At 38.9% G+C, this 19,824-nt stretch overlaps 1 protein-coding gene across 3 annotated transcripts in view; it reads left to right on the top strand.

The window, feature by feature from the left end:
• gulp1a (GULP PTB domain containing engulfment adaptor 1a) overlaps positions 1-19,824 on the top strand; it is a 153,204-nt gene that overhangs the window by 64,590 nt on the left and 68,790 nt on the right. For 2 of the 3 annotated variants that reach the window (XM_053496822.1, XM_053496816.1), the window contains exon 2: positions 8,487-8,578. The exons of the other annotated variant lie outside the window; for it this stretch is intronic. The gene's annotated coding sequence lies outside the window, so the exon portion shown is untranslated. The remainder of the gene's footprint in view (positions 1-8,486; positions 8,579-19,824) is intronic. 3 annotated transcript variants of the gene reach the window in all.

Below are 19,824 nucleotides of genomic sequence, written 5' to 3'. Positions count from 1 at the left end.
TAACTCGAGAGGAACGGGGGGTTAATGGAATTGGTCCTTAAGGTAAAAGCATGCCTGTATGTTTCAAGGTGTGCTAGACTGATTTGTTTGGTGAACTTTCACCTTTAATCCATCTCTGTCCACTTTAGTTCATTTGGACTATAATCTTCAGTGGTTTGGCTGTAGTCTGGCAGTTTAATAGATTGCTAAACATAAAATATACTGGAGCATGTGATTCATCAAGGAGATTGTAATTCCCCAAAATCAACATTTCATAAATTTCCAACAGCAAAATATTTAGAAAATTTTAAATGTGTAAAGTACGATATGCGATGTCTGTTTAATGGAAAGTAAAGCTTTCTATTCCTGAACTTTCTAAGAACGTTAGTTGGAATTTAATGGCCTACATGTTTTGGTATGAAGTGACTAGTCAAGCAGGCAAATTATCAAAATATCGTACTTTAATAATGGCGGATTGTGAATTTTTAAAATAATGATAATCAATAGGCTGCTACTACTAAATGCGAAAATTCATTATTATTAATGAAGTCAAACTTGGTCGACACAGCAGACCATCCGATCGATTGCCCTTACTGATACAACCCTCCCATTTTTCTACCCAGGTTTGGGTAGAATGGGCTGACATAACCCAACAATGGCAGGGCTCAAACCCAGATCCTCAGATCCCAAACCAAACAACCAAGAGTCTTAACCTCCTGAGCCACCACTCATTACATTTTAGGTAATTACTGTAAACTGTTGTACAACAATCAATATTTAACATTAACTTCTTTGTTCTTTAGAACAATGGGCATAGAGTCGAAAAGACGTCTTCAGTACTCCGATGTCACTCGGTCAATCCATGCCAGTCCATGATTGCTTCCTGAACATCATGTACAGAAGACGGTTTATTAACTGCTACCGCCTTTTTCACCACCATCCAACAGTTTGCTCTTGGCTTTAAGTCTGGAGATGGCTCCAGAAGCAGAACACTATTGTCAAACAGGCAGTTTTTCACTAGTTTTTCAGTTAATTGACACAACTCGTTAGCCAGATAGGCTCAAAATAATTAGTGAAATCACATGATGTAAATGGAGAACATAGCATCTTCTTCTTTGTCTTCTGGCTGTTCCCTTTCAGGGGTCGCCACAACGAATCATCTGCCTCCATCTAACCCTTTTCTCTGCATCCTTTTTTCTCTCACGAACTAACTTTATGTCCTCTCTCACTACATCTTTAGTCTTTCTCTGGATCTCCTGTCTGGCAGGTCCAACCTCAGTATCTTTCTACTGATATATTTACAATCTCTCCTCTGAACATGTCCAAACATCTAACATGGGTTGTCCCTCTGATGGACTCATTCTTCATTCTGTTCATCCTTGTAACTCCCAAAGAGAACCTTAACTTCTTCACCTATGTTTTCTCCAACTCTGTCTTCTGTCTTTTCTTCAGTGCCACTTCACTGTCTCTAAGCTGTAGAGCATCGCTTGTCTCGCCACTTCCTAACCTTGTACGCCTTTCCTTTCATTCTCGCTGATACTCTTTTATCACACAATCTGGCAGCAAGCATGAGTATTGCACCTCATGCACATGTTGCGTTATTTTGTTAGTATGAATGCAGGATACACACAGCAGCTATTTTGCATACTTTACCTCTATTACTTCTTGGCACTATATAGACCCTGCTAAGCCATGGTTTTTGTTCGGGTTTAATGTGTAAACTAAAGGTGGGAGTTGTTGCTTCAGTGTGAAAATGTTTCCTATGTTTGGTCCGAGCCTAATAAGCTTTTTGCTTGTGAGATAAGTTTAATGGATGAGAAATGACTGCATATGCTTTAGGTGGCTCAGCCCCAGGGTCTCCTTAAAGATTGTATGTGTGTGTGTGTGATGCTGAAGCTCTTATCTGCCCACAGCAGCGCTCTGGCACTGAGACGCTGACAGCCGGTTGGAAGTTGAGAGAGGCTGGAGGGCTTTTCTCACAACCCTGTGCACTGGGACTGCGTACGTCAGGAAGCAGAGAAACAGTCATCAAAGCTTTTCACACTGGATACAATGAATGTGTGAACGTGTGAAGTGTTACTTCTCTCAGATTGCACGTCTCTCTTGGTGTATTCTCTTCTGCTGTGTTTTTACCTGTTGTACTCCTTCTGTACATCACGGGGCCATGTGCTTTAGGATGAGGGGCATTTATGATATGCATCATGCCAGTTAGAATAATTTTTTATTCTTTAATGGTTTTAAAGAATAAAAAACAATAGCAGATACTGAAATTGTGTCTGACTTGAGCTGACTACGGTTCGGAAGATTCCAGGTTCAAACCCAACGACCACCAAGTTGCCACTGTTGGGCCCTTGAGTAAGGCCCTTAACCCTCAACTGCTCAGATGTACAGTGGTGTAAAAAACTATTTGCCCCCTTCCTGATTTCTTATTCTTTTACATGTTTGTCACACTTAAAGGTTTCTGCTTATCAAAAACCGTTAACTATTAGTCAAAGATAACATAATTGAACACAAAATGCATTTTTTAAATAAAGATTTACGTTATTAAGGGAGAAAAAAAACTCCAAACCTACATGGCCCTGTGTGAAAAAGTGATTGCCCCCCTTGTTAAAAAATAACTTAACTGTGGTTTATCACACCTGAGTTCAATTTCTGTAGTCACCCTCAGGCCTGATTACTGCCACACCTGTTTCAATTAAGAAATCACTTAAATAGGAGCTACCTGACACAGAGAAGTAGACCAAAAGCACCTCAAAAGCTAGACATCATGCCAAGATCCAAAGAAATTCAGGAACAAATGAGAACAAAATGATTGAGATCTATCAGTCTGGTAAAGGTTATAAAGCCATTTCTAAAGCTTTGGGACTCCAGCGAACCACAGTGAGAGCCATTATCCACAAATGGCAAAAACATGGAACAGTGGTGAACCTTCCCAGGAGTGGCCGGCCGACCAAAATTACCCCAAGAGCGCAGAGACAACTCATCCGAGTGGCCACAAAAGACCCCAGGACAACATCTAAAGAACTGCAGGCCTCACTTGCCTCAATTAAGGTCAGTGTTCACGACTCTACCAAAAGAAAGAGACTGGGCAAAAACGGCCTGCATGGCAGATTTCCAAGGCGCAAACCACTTTTAAGCAAAAAGAACATTAGGCTCGTCTCAATTTTGCTAAAAAACATCTCAATGATTGCCAAGACTTTTGGGAAAATACCTTGTGGACCGACGAGACAAAAGTTGAACTTTTTGGAAGGTGTGTGTCCCGTTACATCTGGCGTAAAAGTAACACAGCATTTCAGAAAAAGAACACCATACCAACAGTAAAATATGGTGGTGGTAGTGTGATGGTCTGGGGTTGTTTTGCTGCTTCAGGACCTGGAAGGCTTGCTGTGATAGATGGAACCATGAATTCTACTGTCTACCAAAAAATCCTGAAGGAGAATGTCCAGCCATCTGTTCGTCAACTCAAGCTGAAGCGATCTTGGGTGCTGCAGCAGGACAATGACCCAAAACACACCAGCAAATCCACCTCTGAATGGCTGAAGAAAAACAAAATGAAGACTTTGGAGTGGCCTAGTTAAAGTCCTGACCTGAATCCTATTGAGATGTTGTGGCATGACCTTAAAAAGGTGGTTCATGCTAGAAAACCCTCAAATAAAGCTGAATTACAACAATTCTGCAAAGATGAGTGGGCCAAAATTCCTCCAGAGCGCTGTAAAAGACTCGTTGCAAGTTATCGCAAACGCTTGATTGCAGTTATTGCTGCTAAGGGTGGCCCAACCAGTTATTAGGTTCAGGGGGCAATTACTTTTTTACACAGGGCCATGTAGGTTTGGATTTTTTTTCTCCCTAAATAATAAAAACCATCATTTAAAAACTGCATTTTGTGTTTACTTGTGTTATCTTTGACTAATAGTTAAATGTGTTTGATGATCAGAAACATTTTGTGTGACAAACATGCAAAAGAATAAGAAATCAGGAAGGGGGCAAATAGTTTTTCACACCACTGTATAATGAGATAAAAATGAAAGTCGCTCTGGATAAAAGCGTCTGCCAAATGCCCAAATGTAATGTACTTATATGCACATCATTTTTAGCTGACATGACCTGATAAAAACCTGAACTGTCCAGTTAACAAGATTCAAAGCGTTGATTCCAAGTGTTGAATTTGCATTTTGTAGATGGTTATGGGAGCTCTTAATACATGGTCCGATACAATTAAAGGAGGCAATAATTAGGTTCCAAACCCTTGACAGACCCAATCAGCAAGATATCATAAACTTTAGCAGCAGCCCAATCAGCAAGTTGACACATTTTTGAAAAGAAAGGATGCACTGACAAACTGAGCAACAGTGACTACGGACAGAAGTAGCAGAAATTCTAAAGTGTATGGGACTATACTTTTTCTTCAGATTTACTCAAATGCTGGCGGAGTCTGATCTCAACCCAACTAAGCATGCATTTCATTTACCTGAAAAAGAAACTGATTGCAGAAAGATTTACAAACAAGCAGCAACTGAACCTGGCTGCGATAAAGGCCTGGCAAAACAGTCCAAGAGAGGAAACTCAGCATTTTTTGTCCAGACTTCAAGCATTTATCGACTACTAACAATGACCAGACTGCAAAGGATTTTTGAAAGTAAAAAGTAAGTTTCCTGGGCCCAGCCCAGGGTTCTGGTTAAAAATTCCCAGGCAGAGTTTCTCCTCTGTTTTTTTCTGTACAAAAAAACAGAGGAGATTTGTATTCTCTAAGAGACCAGTGCATGGTTCCTACGGTAGAAACCAAAAAACCTAAAAACCATAGTTTTAAGAAACCACACATGGTTCCTCGTCCCAGGCCTGTTGCCCCAAAAAGCAGGTCAAATGGGGTGAAGACGGTAGATGCCGGACTTGTTACTCAGATGACAGAAAGAGGAAGAAGCTTCTGATTTTAGCCCTCCACATGGACTGCCATGCACAGCATTCATTTAAGAGTCTGGTTGAAATGTTTGATGAGGACATCTGTTGGAATGGTAGACTGACATCCGTTTCTGCTTCACTTTCAGCAATTGGCAGGGATCAGTCAGCTTAGAGATGAAAGGGGACCCTCGGTCTGTGAGGGGATCTTCGTGTATATCAGCCTGGCTTAAGAGCAGGATCACTTCTTTTGCAATGCTGCGGCTTTTCACAATGGGACAGCTTCTGGGTAGCGAGTAGCAGAATCCACAACCACCATGATAATATATGTGGACGTGAGTTGACTTAATAGAGGGCAGAACCTATCCATCCCAATGTGTTCATAATGGATGCTGAAGATGGATAGTGATATCAGTGGGGTTGGTAAGGCCATCCTTGAGAAGGTACTTTTGACAGTGCTGACTCTGGCATCCAAGCCTGAAAAGGGGAAACGGTACGAGACATTTTGGGTGGTATTCAATGCCCCAAGGTGTTTTTCAATGGGGTAGGAATGTGGACATGGCACAACAAGGAAGTTGCATGTCCATTACCCCAGCAATGTGTGAAGTCGTCGTCCTCTTTCTGATTCTGGGTGAAGCTGCCTTCTCTATTGGCATGCTGAAACCCAGGTTATTTATAATAAGGGTAGTTAGCTGACTAGACTTAATTCTGCACCACCATCAGCGCTCTCCTCTCCCCTGGCTAGGTACACAAAGCAGGTTCCATGCTGCAGCCGGTGGACATGTGCATATCCAGTGCATATCTTCCGGATTACTTTTGAGCATGTGAAAATTTTGGGATTTTGTAATAATGGCTGCAGTACCCAAGTGGTTCATGCAATATTTTCGTTAAACCTATTGAACATAAGCTGGAGGTCTATACTAAAATTACATCTTGATTGCTTTATTTCAGATCCACTGTGGTGGTGTACAAAGGCAAAAATACAAAAAATGCCTCATTGTCTAAATACATACAGATCTCACTGTATGTAATAAAATAATAACAGATAAAAAAATTATTCAATTAAGTTAATCATTGGTTAAGAGGGAAAACCAAGGAATTTATACATAGATAATTGTAAATAAATTCGGGCCAGGGGTAGCTCAGTGGTTAAGGCATTGGACTACGGTTCGGAAGATCCCAGGTTCAAACCCCACAACCACCAAGTTGCCACTGTTGGGCCCTTGAGCAAGGCCCTTAACTGCTCAGATGTATAATGAGATAAAAACAAATAAAAAATGTAAGTCGCTCTGGATAAGAGCGTCTGCCAAATGCCTAAATGTAAATAATGTCTATTAATATCGATGAGTAAAAACTGATAAATATGTAATACTGAAAACTGTTTGAAAGGAAGCATGCGTAGGATTATTTTTCTTGGCACGTCTTGGCATTTCTTAAGTCTTTTACTTGGTTTCGCCAGGCTCATCAGCAATAGCCTGGTCATTTTTTTTAGTACTTTGCAGTCTGGCAGATCTCAGTGGCTTTGGGAGGAAGGTTATAATAAATAAATCTATCAGTGCCTCTCCACTCCACTGTTTTTAGACTATATTTAAGGATGTAGTGTTGCACTGTTTTGGAATAAGTTGGATTTATGGGTATATTTGCATTGCTTTTTGTCTTGCACGTTATCTTTAATATCAGTCTTGTAATCAGTCAAGTTCCTTTAGGCGCCTTTTCTTTACATTTCAGCGACTGCATTATTACTGAATCAGTAACTGTTTGGACTTTGTGGTGGTGATGAATAAAAACCAAAAGAGACTGCAGATTAATTTAAACCCAGATGACGTTCCTCAAAGTCCATGCTGCCCCACTGTTGTTTTTGTGAAACACGTGCCAGTTTTATACGGATTATAAAAGGGTTTCAGATGAAGTGTGATAGGCCTCTAGTATACAAGTCAAAAAGTAGTTTAGATAAATTCTGTGTAGTGAAAACAAAAAAGACTGTAGAAAGCCTGTGGGACATGTGTTGGTTCTGATGCAGAAAAAGTCAGTGGCTCGAGTCGTGCTGCCCTCAGCTCCATGTCCTTCATCATATTTAAAAGCTGTCAGCCTGAGACAAAGTCTTGAATCCACTGGCCACCATTAGCGATGTCCTTGGGGGAAAAACAAATCCTTCGCCTTTCAGACCTGCTAACTTTCAGTCCTTGTTTTCAGTGTGCTTCTAGAGATTCACAGTTACAACCGAGAATTTGAATTGAAAAACCTGCAAGTTGAAACTTCAAGTCAATTACAATTAGTGGTTTGTTGAATGTTTAAATCTTAAAAACGAAATACAGTATTTTTATTGTTAACACTGAGCAGGTTATTACTTTGTGGACTACGATTTCTTATTTAATAACAAAATTACAATGAAACTTTACATGGTTTTAATATTATACCCTCATATGGAGGTGCTACAATATAATGTAGGCTGTACAGTATGTCATTATGAGTATATATATGTATATGTATATATTTTTTTTAATACTAAGTTCTTAGTATAGTATTACGTAGGTACCTATTTTGACCTTATGCATACGTTTCTCCTTTTTTCGTTTTAGAACTTCCAGGTAACTCTGACCATTATAAAAGAGCTACTCAAGCTGAGTGAATGCACGACATTTTTCATTTACTTTTCATGCACTAGAATTGGCTGGCTTGCTCATGTGAGATTCTTAAATAGTTTTCTTTTTTAATAATTCCATTTGATATCAGAAGGATAACAACTGAAACAGCAGTATGTAGCAATTCAATTCGATTTTTTTTTATTGGTATAGCGCTTTAAACAACGGTCGTTGTCGCAAAGATGCTTTAAAGATTTTTTAAAAAGGATGGAAATAACTTTAAACATGTCAGGAAAGTACAGTATGGATCGGTTTGGCACCGGCGATGGTGGTGAGGACAAAACTCAGGAAGAGCGGCTGGGTTAACCGCAGTATGGAAATAGGGAACAGTTATCCCAGGACAAATTGAAATGTCTGATAGCACTTTGGAAGGATGTATCGGTACAGACCAATCTAGAGGAGATGTACAGAAAAAGGGTGATTTATGAGGAAATAACCAACCGCATGCAAGCCTTTGGCATCATTACCACGGCAACCAAGGAAGATAGGTCGATAATGTGCGGGACTCGGGCTGAACAGAGCCAAATCCGATCCGATAACTTTCAAATATCAGTGTGGAAAAAAATCAGTCCTAAAGATCAGATTTGTCAGACAAATCCGAACAAGGCCTGCAAGTTCTTCCAGGAAGTTGTATCGGGTTTTTAGCAGTCCCTTCAACTGATGTTCCCATCGATCACTACTGCCCTTCTCCCTTTTATCTGTAATTGCTATGTCAGGTTGGGTTCAGTGTTATTTGTTTTATGAGCGATCTTAACTGAACTATGGATAGGCACTTTATATCTAATTTCCTATAAATAGTTTTTCTATTATGATGCTCGCATTTTGTCGCTTATAATGATTCAAGTCTAGTAGAGATCATTAAACTGTGCTAAGTGTCTCTCGTTAAATCGTTGTCATGCTGCATTTTTTTTATGTGGAATATTGATTTTATTTACGATGTTTACATGAATATTTCCATTTTGGCCTCTGTAGGAAATTCTTTGCTTCTTTACGCTGATAAAGACGGCATTACATGAGTGAGAAAACATCTGAGGATTTACAAGGATTTCAGTACTCCAGCGCCGGTAAGACTTCCAGTGTCTGTTTTTTTTCTTTTTTTTTTTTTTTTTTTGCTTTGAGTAGGATTTATTTCCGCATGGCCTTTTTCAAGATATGGACAGTCGGTTATTTTCAAGGTCTTATAGCATGTGCTCTAAGGTGTAATGTTACTATTACAAACCCAAAAACTTATCTTTCTGAAACTTCACATTCTGAAAGTGTTTTATTTACCTTATCTTACGGCAAGTTACCAACACTAACCATATTTTTTTTTTTAGTAAAGCATTAGACGTCATTTTTTCTTATCTGCTCGTAGTTACCGGTAATGTTGTGAATCGCCCTTGAAATGATTTAGTTTCTCTTATCACTTATGTTGTATCAGCTATAAACATGTCGTTCCTTTAAACAACCTTCACTTTTTTTCTGTCTCTCCAAAATAACAATTTTATTTTATCAGGAATCCGAAAACCACTTCGTCCTAAAGAATTTTCCATGTGGGAAAGCATTCATTTTACAAAGACTGACTGTAAAGACGGGGTTTTTTATTTGCTTTTGATAGTTTTAGGTGGTATTTAAATCTAAAAAAATATATATAGTGTAAGGGTTTACTGTATATGTCATAAGTATTTAAAACTAAATATTATTGGTATTAAATGTTCAATAGTTATGAATACGTAAAATGTAGGATTCTGCACTATTTCCAGGTTTCTAACTGAATGCCAGCCCCTCGTGATAATAATCATATTAATTGCTTTGTACTAAAGGTCAGGTGGTTTTCCTCATGCCTAATCATTTCTTGTTGAATCGAGTGATTAAATGACACGCCAATTGATTTGAGCTAAAGTGGCTCGTAAGGCTTTGGACAAACTTGTGGAGTATGTCAGCTTGAGTCCACACTGTCAATAAAGAAAAAAAAAAAAACGGAGACCACCACATGCTGAAAAACTCTGACATTTATCTAAATACTTAAACGATTCCACTTTTCACTCAAGCAGTTGTCAATATTATAGTATGTTCACTATTCCACTCAGATTCGTCCATCCTAGTCTATATAATGCTGAATGCTGGCTTTAATTAGTCATCAATCCAATAACATACTGTAGGGAGCGAAAGTTTTAATTATTTCTCAGCTGTACCAAAACCACGTAGGTGAGATAGGGGTGTTAGTATTAGGGGTATAGGGGTATTAGTAGTCTACAGTTTATGGGCCAGACTTCACTGAGTGATGATGATAGAACAAATATAAAGGTCTTAACTAAAACAACATGAATCACAAAGGAGTTTTCAATCTCTCCAATGGAATTTTTTAATGGTAGTAATTTTGTAATGTAATTAGTTACTTTAAAAAGCAACGTCCCCCAACACTGCCAATCAGTAACCCAGAGCGCTAACCTTTTGAGCCAGGCTGTGCCTTGTGTAAGACATTTTATTTATTGCAGATCAAAGTGGTGTAACAAGGCCATACAAGCTGAGTTAGTGTTAGATGTGCAGCAGATGTGATATTATGGTTGTGGTTTTTAAAGATCCTAATTTATAATAACATTAGGACAATCTTACAATCCGCCAGTCATAATAAATCTTCTAATTTTTGTTTTATTTTATTTTATTTTTATTCATTTTATTATTATTATTATTCATTATTTTATTAGATTACAATGTTATTTTATTATTTATATGAAGCACTTTGGGGCATTTATGTTGTTAAAGTGCTATACAAATAAAGATGAGTTGAGTCATATTTATAAAGAAACATTTCTAAGAGGGAAATGAGGTTGTACATCATGTACAAATTGCTGACAAATTAAAGGTGAAACAAACATAAAATATCCACCTAAAGCTACCAAACAACTTTGGTTCATCTTGGCACCAATTTTACAAATTTCTGGGATGCTGCAGCAATGAACCGTATCCTTAAATTAAGATCAGACACAGAATATATTAGACAGCAAGTGAACATTTTGTCCCAGAATTCGATAAGTTGGAAGCAGAAAAAATGGGCAACCAGGATCACATGCCTGGCCAGACACTAATATATTCGCGATGTTGACTTGGCCTTCCAATTCACCAAATTTCAATCTAATCGAGCATCTCTGGACGTGCCGGAGAAACAAGACCGATCCATGGAGGCCCCACCTCGCTTTAACTTGAAGGATCTGCTACTGATTCCTTGGTGCCAGATACCACAGCGCACCTTCAGAGGCCTTGTGGAATCCAAGTCTCAACAACTCTAGGCTGTTCTGGCAGCAGAAGGGTGATATCCTCTTTATTAGGAGGGTTGTCATAATGTTATGTCTGATTTATGTCTTTTGAAATCTCCCATAAGTGTTCAGTTGGGTTGAGAGAACGAATTATGGCATTTACATTCTCATCGAGTGAGCTTCTAAATGAAACTCCCACATATTAAATACAGATATGAAAACCTATTTAATTCTTGAATAATCCGGTCATCCCAAGGAAAACAATACAAATTAGCTAGCTTATATGCTGCAGCGCAGATCAGTTTGCTATTCACGTGAACCTGAGGTGTCGTAGCTCAGCTCTATTGTTCCTCCACAATATAACCCCTGCAGGAGTCTCAGCAGTGCTCCATTTCTCCCTCCTACTGCGAGTCTTTTCCCATCAGTCACACACCTCTTTGTGGTTGGCGACTGAGCGGCTAATTTTCTTCCAGAGCGTTCGGCCATGCCTCCCGTGGTGTTGAATCTGCCGAATCCCAGGATTGCTTGCTGTCTTCTGTTTTCACTTACTTGTTAGATGTATTGCTGTGCACGGTTTCATGGGTTGAAGCATTTCGCTCTTGGTTTTGACATATGGAGCTGATTACTGCCTCCTAACCATTTTTACCGATTATACTGTAGAGACTTGACTTTTTGATCCATGTTGTCCATGATTCATCGCTTTTTCGTGGGGCAAAACAGTAGAACTGTCCATAGGGTTCCTGAGATATCACCATTCACCCAACCTGGGTGTCTGAGGGCGTTTTCACATGAGGTTAAATAATGGGCGTGGAGCGATTGTGTTCTCACTGATCGAATGATCCAGGGTCCAGTGTATTCGGAAATGATCCCGGGGTCCTAATGTGAAAACACCCTGAGTGTGTGTGTGGTTCAGCCTGGTTGTCTTAGCAACAGCTCTCTTATCTTCTTCTTCTTTGCCAACAAACCTTCATAACCGCCAAACAGGTTGACTAATCTTCTCCGGAGACCCGGCTGAAGGTTGTGATATGTAAGATTGTGAAGTTTTGTGGAGGTGTGTGCAAAATTGAGCAAGAATCAGGGATTTCTTCAGAGTCTTCACTCTAGACGGCAGTTCGTGGGTTAATTATTATTGATTCGACAGAGTCTTAGAGATGTTCGATCTGTTTGATGTGAAATGTCTAGCAATCTAGGGGTTTGAATCATCTCCCAACCTGTTTTGTAATACTTTAAAAAAGGTGTGTTTTTAAATATGTAATAATATTGTGTCCAAAGTGCTCAGGAACCCAGGCTAGACATTTGATGTAAGTTTTTTTTTGTTTCTTGGGTGCAAAGCAAATAAGGCAGACTATTATAACTCGGGGACAAACGATAATTTTGAGGAAGTCGCCGGTCCGATTGCTTAGAAAAGTGATAGCGAGTGTTTTGGAGGAGAATTTTTGCACGATAATCCCTCCGTTGGTATGACCTGTATTGTTGCCCCTAAACGGTTCCTATGTGATATAAATATTACTACTGCTCCTTTAATAATAATGATAACATCAATGTTCTCACCTCTTCGTTCTGCCTTTCATATCGATTTTCTTAAATGATCATGAGCTTAGAAAAGTCACAACTGTTTCTTGTGAATTGAGGCGCGATGCAGCACAAGCACACGTCCTACAAGTCCCTCAAAAGTCCCTCTGTGCTTTTCAAACCTGTTAACTGCTGAGCTGCTTCAGTCCGTAAGGACGGAGTATCAAAATGAAAATTAATTTCTCTATAGCTGAAAAGAGCCCACGCACTGATCCTGTCTCCTTATCAGTCGAGCTGCTTTTCTGCCTCGGGCGTGTGCTGTCTAAGCAGTTAGCAGGTTATTTGTTGTGATCATAAGCATGTATGCGTGTGTGTGTGTGTGTGTGTGAGATGTTTATGCCAGGATGCTCGCCCCCTGCCTCTTCTAATTGAATTATGATTGATTCCTGTGAGACGCCATAATGAGTTGAGGTAAAGGCGTGATTCACTTCTCCCTCATCACTGAGGTTCTGGTGTCGGCACAGGGCACATTGCAGACTTGCATTTTTTTTTTCTCTTTTAAATATACAACATTATTATGGCTGCAGGATTTCTGCTAATAGATAAGTAACGTCCACCCTGGACCGGGTGCCAACCCATTGCACACACACCCCACACTCATTCACACACTACGGGCAATTTGGGAACCCAGTTAGTCTAATCTGCATGTCTTTGGACTGTGGGAGGAAACCCACCAAGCACGGGAAGAACATGCTAACTACCCGAGGTGGGAACCGATCCGAACCCTAGTGGTGCAAGGCGACAGTGCTAACCACTAAGCCACCGTGCCACCTCTATTGCAACAGTGCTATAAATATTGAAATGTTTATTTTGAGATATAAGAAATCACTCCTTATTAGCATCTACTAATAATTAATTTGAGAAATATACAGTACTTATACATATACCCGTTTTCTACGGCTGAAGTGATAGTCCCGATGACATTGATGAAAAATACGAGAAATACCTCGTTCTGTGCACCGTGCAAGTTCATCTGAGGCTCAAATGAAGCGTCGGCTGTCCCGCTAAGCAAATTCATTCAGCCATTGTTACGGTCTATTTAGGACAAATTTCCTTCCTTGTTTCCTGGAAACAACTTCATTACTGAGTCATGTATAAGTTTTTTTTTTTTTTTTCTTGTTTAACCAGTGTTTGCTTTTTATGTTGCACTTGGAAGCGAGTTTGTTCTTTGCAAAATGAATAGCTGGAGTATTTTTGCAGGGCTGATGCATGTTTGTTTAGTGCTGTCGTCTTGCACCTCCAGGGTCTCGCCACGGGGTCTGTGTGCATGGAGTGTGCATGGAGTGTGCATGTTCTCCCTGTGCTTGGTGGGTTTCCTCCGCGTGCTCTGGTTTCCTCCAAAAGTCCCAAAACATGCAGGTTACGTTAACTGGCGTTCCCTAATTGCCCGAATGTGTGTGTGAGTGTATGTGTGTGAACCATGCGATAGATCAGCACCCGTTCGGGGTGTTTCCCGCCTCGTGCCCTAAGTCTCCTGGGATAGGCTTCAGACCCCCTGTAACCCTGAATACAGGATTAAGTGGTATAGATGAGTGAGTATTTTTGCAGCTTGTAGTTTTGGGTCCTGAATTATATTTTAGAAAAAATAATGTGGATGTTTGTTTGTTTGTTTGATTTTCATTTATGCAACTTTGATTCGGTTTTCTACCTCCAGATCTAACGTTGGTTCATTATCCAGTTTAATAAATATCAAACTGTAGAAACAATCAGTCTGACGAAAAATCTCTGATATCTCGCCAGCTGAACAAACAATACGCCTTAATCAAAATGTTGGATTATTTCCGGACATAGATCAGTGGTTCTCAGCTCCTGGAGGACTCCGTGCCCTGCTCTATCACACCCACTTCGTTCGAGTAAAGGATGTTGCTTTGCTGATTATTTAAATCAGGTGTGGTGGGAGCTGAGAAAACACTAAAATGTGCAGGACAGGTGGTCCTCCAGGACTGGAGTTGAGAACCGCTGTCATAAGGAAGTGTGTATAAGCCTAATCAATTCAGTTTGAATCAGATTTGGCTGTCATGATGTCTTCAAGCTTGTGCGCCGCAGTCAGAATGAAATCTTTACATTTAATATTCTCCCTTTTCCACTTGCTTGACTTTACTTCTGCAGGAAAGACAGGACGATAGGGTTTTCCCAGATTGCACATAGTATCAGTCCGTAGTGGTTAGGGTTGCAAAGGGGCGGTAAATTTCCGGAAAGTTTCCGGTAAATTTCCATGGTAAGTTAAGCTTGGGAATTTTGGAAATATTCCATATTGGAAACTTTCCATGGAAATAATTGGAATTATGGAAATTAATGGGAATTTAGGAGAACTAACTGGGAATATACTATTTTCAAGCATAAATATAAACAGAAATCATAAGAAAACCTCCATGCAAAATGTTTTCAACAGATATTTCAACGGATTTATTTGTAAGTACAGTAGAATAGAACACGTTTCAATAACTTGTTTCATGGATAAATAAAAACAGAAATGTTGAGTTCAATATTACCATCCCCTAACCCCGCTCATTCAAAAATGCCCCCTGTCCAAAAATCTCCACAAAGTCCCATTCAAAAGGTTAAATGAAAAATGCCACTTATCCTCCAAAACGTCCCATTAAACATGCAAATCTTCCTTCAAGCAATCCTCTTTTCTCATTTTTGCTCAGTCAATAGACTCTTCCTGGACCTCATCATTATCCAACAACATGTCCACTTCCTCAGCATCCAACTCTGAGTCTTCCTCTTCAGTGTCACTTTCCAGCCTTGTTGAGGATGGCTCTGTGTCAGGCTCAAAGAGCCGTAGGTTTGCCCGAATGCCGACCAGCTTTTCCACTCTCACATTTGTGAGCCTGTTGCGAACCTTTGTGTGGGTGTTCCCAAACAGTGACCAGTTGCGCTCGGTTTTACATTCTATGGCACCTTTAAGTGTATTTGAATTGCATTTGTTTGTTTTTGTCAATATTATGCTAAAATATACTTTGCTCAACTATATTTAAGTTCCCTAAGAAGAGCCAACCTTCAATTTTGAAAATTCCCAGTTTATTCCCATAAATTCCTGTTAATTCCCGTTTATTCCCATTAATTCCCATGGAAAGTTTCCATCTTTGAAAATTCCGGGAATTTTGCAACCCTAGTAGTGGTACAGTCTGTAGCATCAGCCTGCTTTCAAATGTATGAATCCGTGCTCAGCTAACACCGGTATAATTCATTATTATTGCACTTTGGCTATATGGATCTATAAGCCTCCCTGGCAACAGCTGCTTTATTTCATCAGTTCAATTACATTAGACAATGTTTACCTCGTTCTAAGATAAACAATCATAATAATCCGGAAAAATGCAGATGTCCATTATAATAAAGTCAGAATTCATGTGCTGGTCGATAAGAGATGATGTTGCGGTATGAAAGTGAAATTTGCAAAAATAAATTACAATGATGTACTGTATTCCTCAAACGGCTGGAATATTCATCACAGTAATAAAGGTGTGTGCAGTATTATATTCTGCTCTCATAAATAATGTAAAATACCAAAGGGCAAAAATTGAATCATCTCCTAAAGCTATAAATCCAGTAGATCTATCAGGGCAAATGCTATCAAAGCTCTGATTATTTCTATAATCCCCTGCAGAACCTTAAAGCATAATGCTGTTGACCTGTGTGTTTCAAAAGTTGGAAAATACAGTAGAAACTGGAGAAAAAGGCAGAAAGTGCAGTAGGAAATGAGGAGGGATCAGATTCTTCCAACAGCTGGACTTGATCTGCGATGGAATGTGAGCGGTAAGATTTTCCGTGAAAAAAAAAAAAAAAAAGGTCCCGTCTCTCTCTCTTCTTCCACTTTACATTTTTTTGGATTACTTTCAATCATTGTGATATATCATTGCCAATTCTAGTTGTCTTCATGTCAAACAAATGAGGTTAGTGCTGGTGGAACGTACAGCATCACCTACACGCAGTAGGAGGTTCCATACTGTAGTGATCATGGTTGCCAGATTGGGTTTGTCTGATTCTAGTCCAGGTATCTTTCCAGTTTCAAAGTTTTACTACAAACCATGTGACACTCAGGACAAACTGGATTTAGTTTCAAATTTTAGAACATTTTTTTTCTAGAATAAAATAATAAAAAGGTAAATCACTTTATTCTGAGTTCTGGCAACCCTGGTAGAAATGCACATTTTTATTCCGAAAGGGAAAAGTGCAGTATTTATCAGTGCAGCTTTATTTTCCACTAACACAATTTGTCCAAGGCTACATTCTTATTATCATGCTGCGATGACTCAATCCTGATTTTTTCCCCCCTAATGTGGCACAGATCTGACTTTTTACGGCTGTCTGAACACACAAATCTGATTTCATTTCATTTATGGTCCTAGATCAGATACATATCCAATACATGGTCATGTGACTCACATGAGAATCAGAAGATCAGAATTCATACGACTTCTTGCCTGTGCGCGTGCATGGGACGTTTGGTGATGTCCGTCTGCACCGGCAGCGAGGGGGGTTTCACAGGAGCGCTAGCAATACCTGCTAAAACAGCTAAAGCGAGGTGTCTGGCTTTCTTTCTTCTTTCTGACTTCCTGCTTGTTGTCCTCTAGAGCAAAATCCCAAGTATATTTTTGATAAAATCCCATACATAAGCATTCATCCACATAGAATCAGGTAAAAGTTACTTGTAATAATAAATGTGAAACGTCAGCACGTACTTATCCAATCTGAGAAAAAAAAAAGCAGAATTCAACAATGTGGCATATAATGTGAAAATAACTTTATTTTTCTTATGCTACAGAATTTTGTTACAATTTTCACATTTTTTAATTTTTTTATTAAAAGACAACTCTTTGTACCTTATTCTTTTTTAAATCTGCCTATAGTTGCATTTAATGTTGTGGATTGTCTACAAAGCAAGTTAATTCCATGTTAAATAATTTAAACATTCTCCGTTCTAAAGGATCGAAAAATTATAAAGTTACATAAACACTTCTCTTTTTTTCTTTAAAGGAAAAGAAAATATTATAAATGTTCTTTGTCGTCTTTGTTTTGCCTCTACCACATGCACACTTTTGCACCCAGTTGCACTGCTTTTGTCTTATCTATAAGCAAATAATAAAGTGGAAAGCAAAACAGGAATTGTAACCTAGACCTTAGAAAAATCCTACGCTGGTTGTTTGCATGCATGGACGGATGAATGGATAGATATAGCACCATGTGTCCCCAGGGGGTAATTTGCATGGCACAGCAGCCGACATTAATCATAGAGTGCACACAAATGAAAACCAACATAATTACATATTATACTGGAACAAAATTACACAGACACATGATACCATGGAAGAGAGTGATTTTAAAGCATTACTGTATATTAAAAAGAAAAAAACAAACAAAGAGGGAGAGAGAGAAAGGGAGAAATAAAATCATATATACAGGTACCTGTGGTGTGGTGTGAATGTGTATGTATATATATGTACTGTATAGAGAGAGAGAGAGATATTTTTGATATGGATGTGCAGGGAATGAGATTCTAATAGCAAAAAAGAAGCAGAAACAGATATTTTAAAGATAAAGTGAATTCTGCAATATGGCATTTAGGGAATCAAGAAGTCAGAACAAGGTTGTTTGATTTAGTCTTAAAAAAAAGAAAAAGGAAAGGAGGGTGAAGTTTAAAGTTTGAAGCATAACAACTTTTAGATTGTACTGGAGTTACATTCAGATGACAGGATGGCTGTAATTTGCTTAGTCTTTCTTTTTTCTTTTTTTTTTTCTTTAGAAAAGTGGTTTATTAATAGCAGACTGAATTATGCTCTCTGTTCCAAACCTACAAGCTTAAAGTTGAGCTTGTTTTAAACCCACGAGCACAAATGCTCCCAGCAGCCAATGTTGCGTCTCTCCTGGGTTCTTTACCCTCCTGTCGTCTCGCTAAAACTCCCACTGCGTCTGGTAGTGCTCATCCACTCTTATTATCTCTTTAAGATCCCTATTTTAATATTTTTTACCAAGTTGACACAGGTCTCAGAGCTCCTCTAAAGTGTGTGTTATTGTGTGTGTGTGTCCTGTGTGTCTAAGGAGTATTTCAGCTGGAACATTAACACTCACACACTTTAGAGGAGCTCTGAGGCCTGTGTCATCTTGTTGGCACCCCGTAACCCCCGACCCCCAATGGTTGTAAGAATCCTGGAAATAAATACAGAATACAGAAAACATATTAGCAAGACCTGGAAAAGTGAATTTAAATAAGATAAATAAAGCATCTTATCGGCCCGAGCATGCAGACACCATGTGTGTTAAACTCAGAAATTAAACCTATCTGTATCATACATGTGTACTGTGAAACATAATACAGCTGCCTCCACTGAATAGAACTGAACAGAGAGCGAGCATCCACAAGCTCTTACACAAATCAAATTAAATTTTTATTTGCATAGCCAACAATAATCTGACCATCATACAACACAATAATCTGACCTTCATACAGTACAATAATCTAACCTTCATACAGCACAATAATCTGACCTTCATACAGTACAATAATCTGACCATCATACAGCACAATAATCCGAACAAACAATAATCTGACTGTCATACAACACAATAATCTGTTAAAACATATTAGCAAGACCTGGAAAAGTGAATTTAAAAAAAGATAAATAAAGCATCTTATCGGCCCGAGCAAGCAGACACTATGTGTGTTAAACTCAGAAACTAAACCTATCTAATATCTTACATGTGTACTGTGAAACATAATACAGCTGCATCCACTGAATAGAACTGACAACAGAGAGCGAGCATCCACAAGCTCTTACACAAATCAAATTCAAATTTTATTTGCGTAGCAAACAATAAAATGACCATCATACAACACAATAATCTGACCAAACAATAATCTGACCATCATACAACACAATAATCTGACCAAACAATAATCTGACCATCATACAACACAATAATCTGACCATCATACAACACAATAATCTGACCTTCATACAGCACAATAATCCAAACAAACAATAATCTGACTGTCACACCAAACAATAATCTGACCGTCATAACAAACAATAATCTGACAATCATACAACACAATAATCTGATCTTCATACAGCACAATAATCTGACCTTCATACAGCACAATAATCTGACCTTCATACAGCACAATAATCTGACCTTCATACAGCACAATAATCCGAACAAACAATAATCTGACCTTCATACAGCACAATAATCTGACCTTCATACAGCACAATAATCTGACCTTCATACAGCACAATAATCCGAACAAACAATAATCTGACCTTCATACAGCACAATAATCTGACCTTCATACAGCACAATAATCCGAACAAACAATAATCTGACCTTCATACCGCACAATAATCTGACCTTCATACAGCACAATAATCCGAACAAACAATAATCTGACAGTCACACCAAACAATAATCTGACAGTCACACCAAACAATAATCTGACCATCATAACAAACAATAATCTGACAATCATACAACACAATAATCTGACCCCCCCTTCC

The sequence above is a fragment of the Clarias gariepinus genome, chromosome 5 (assembly GCF_024256425.1).
Source record: "Clarias gariepinus isolate MV-2021 ecotype Netherlands chromosome 5, CGAR_prim_01v2, whole genome shotgun sequence".
NCBI classification, from domain to species: domain Eukaryota; kingdom Metazoa; phylum Chordata; class Actinopteri; order Siluriformes; family Clariidae; genus Clarias; species Clarias gariepinus.
This window is presented reverse-complemented; position numbering and strand designations above follow the sequence as displayed.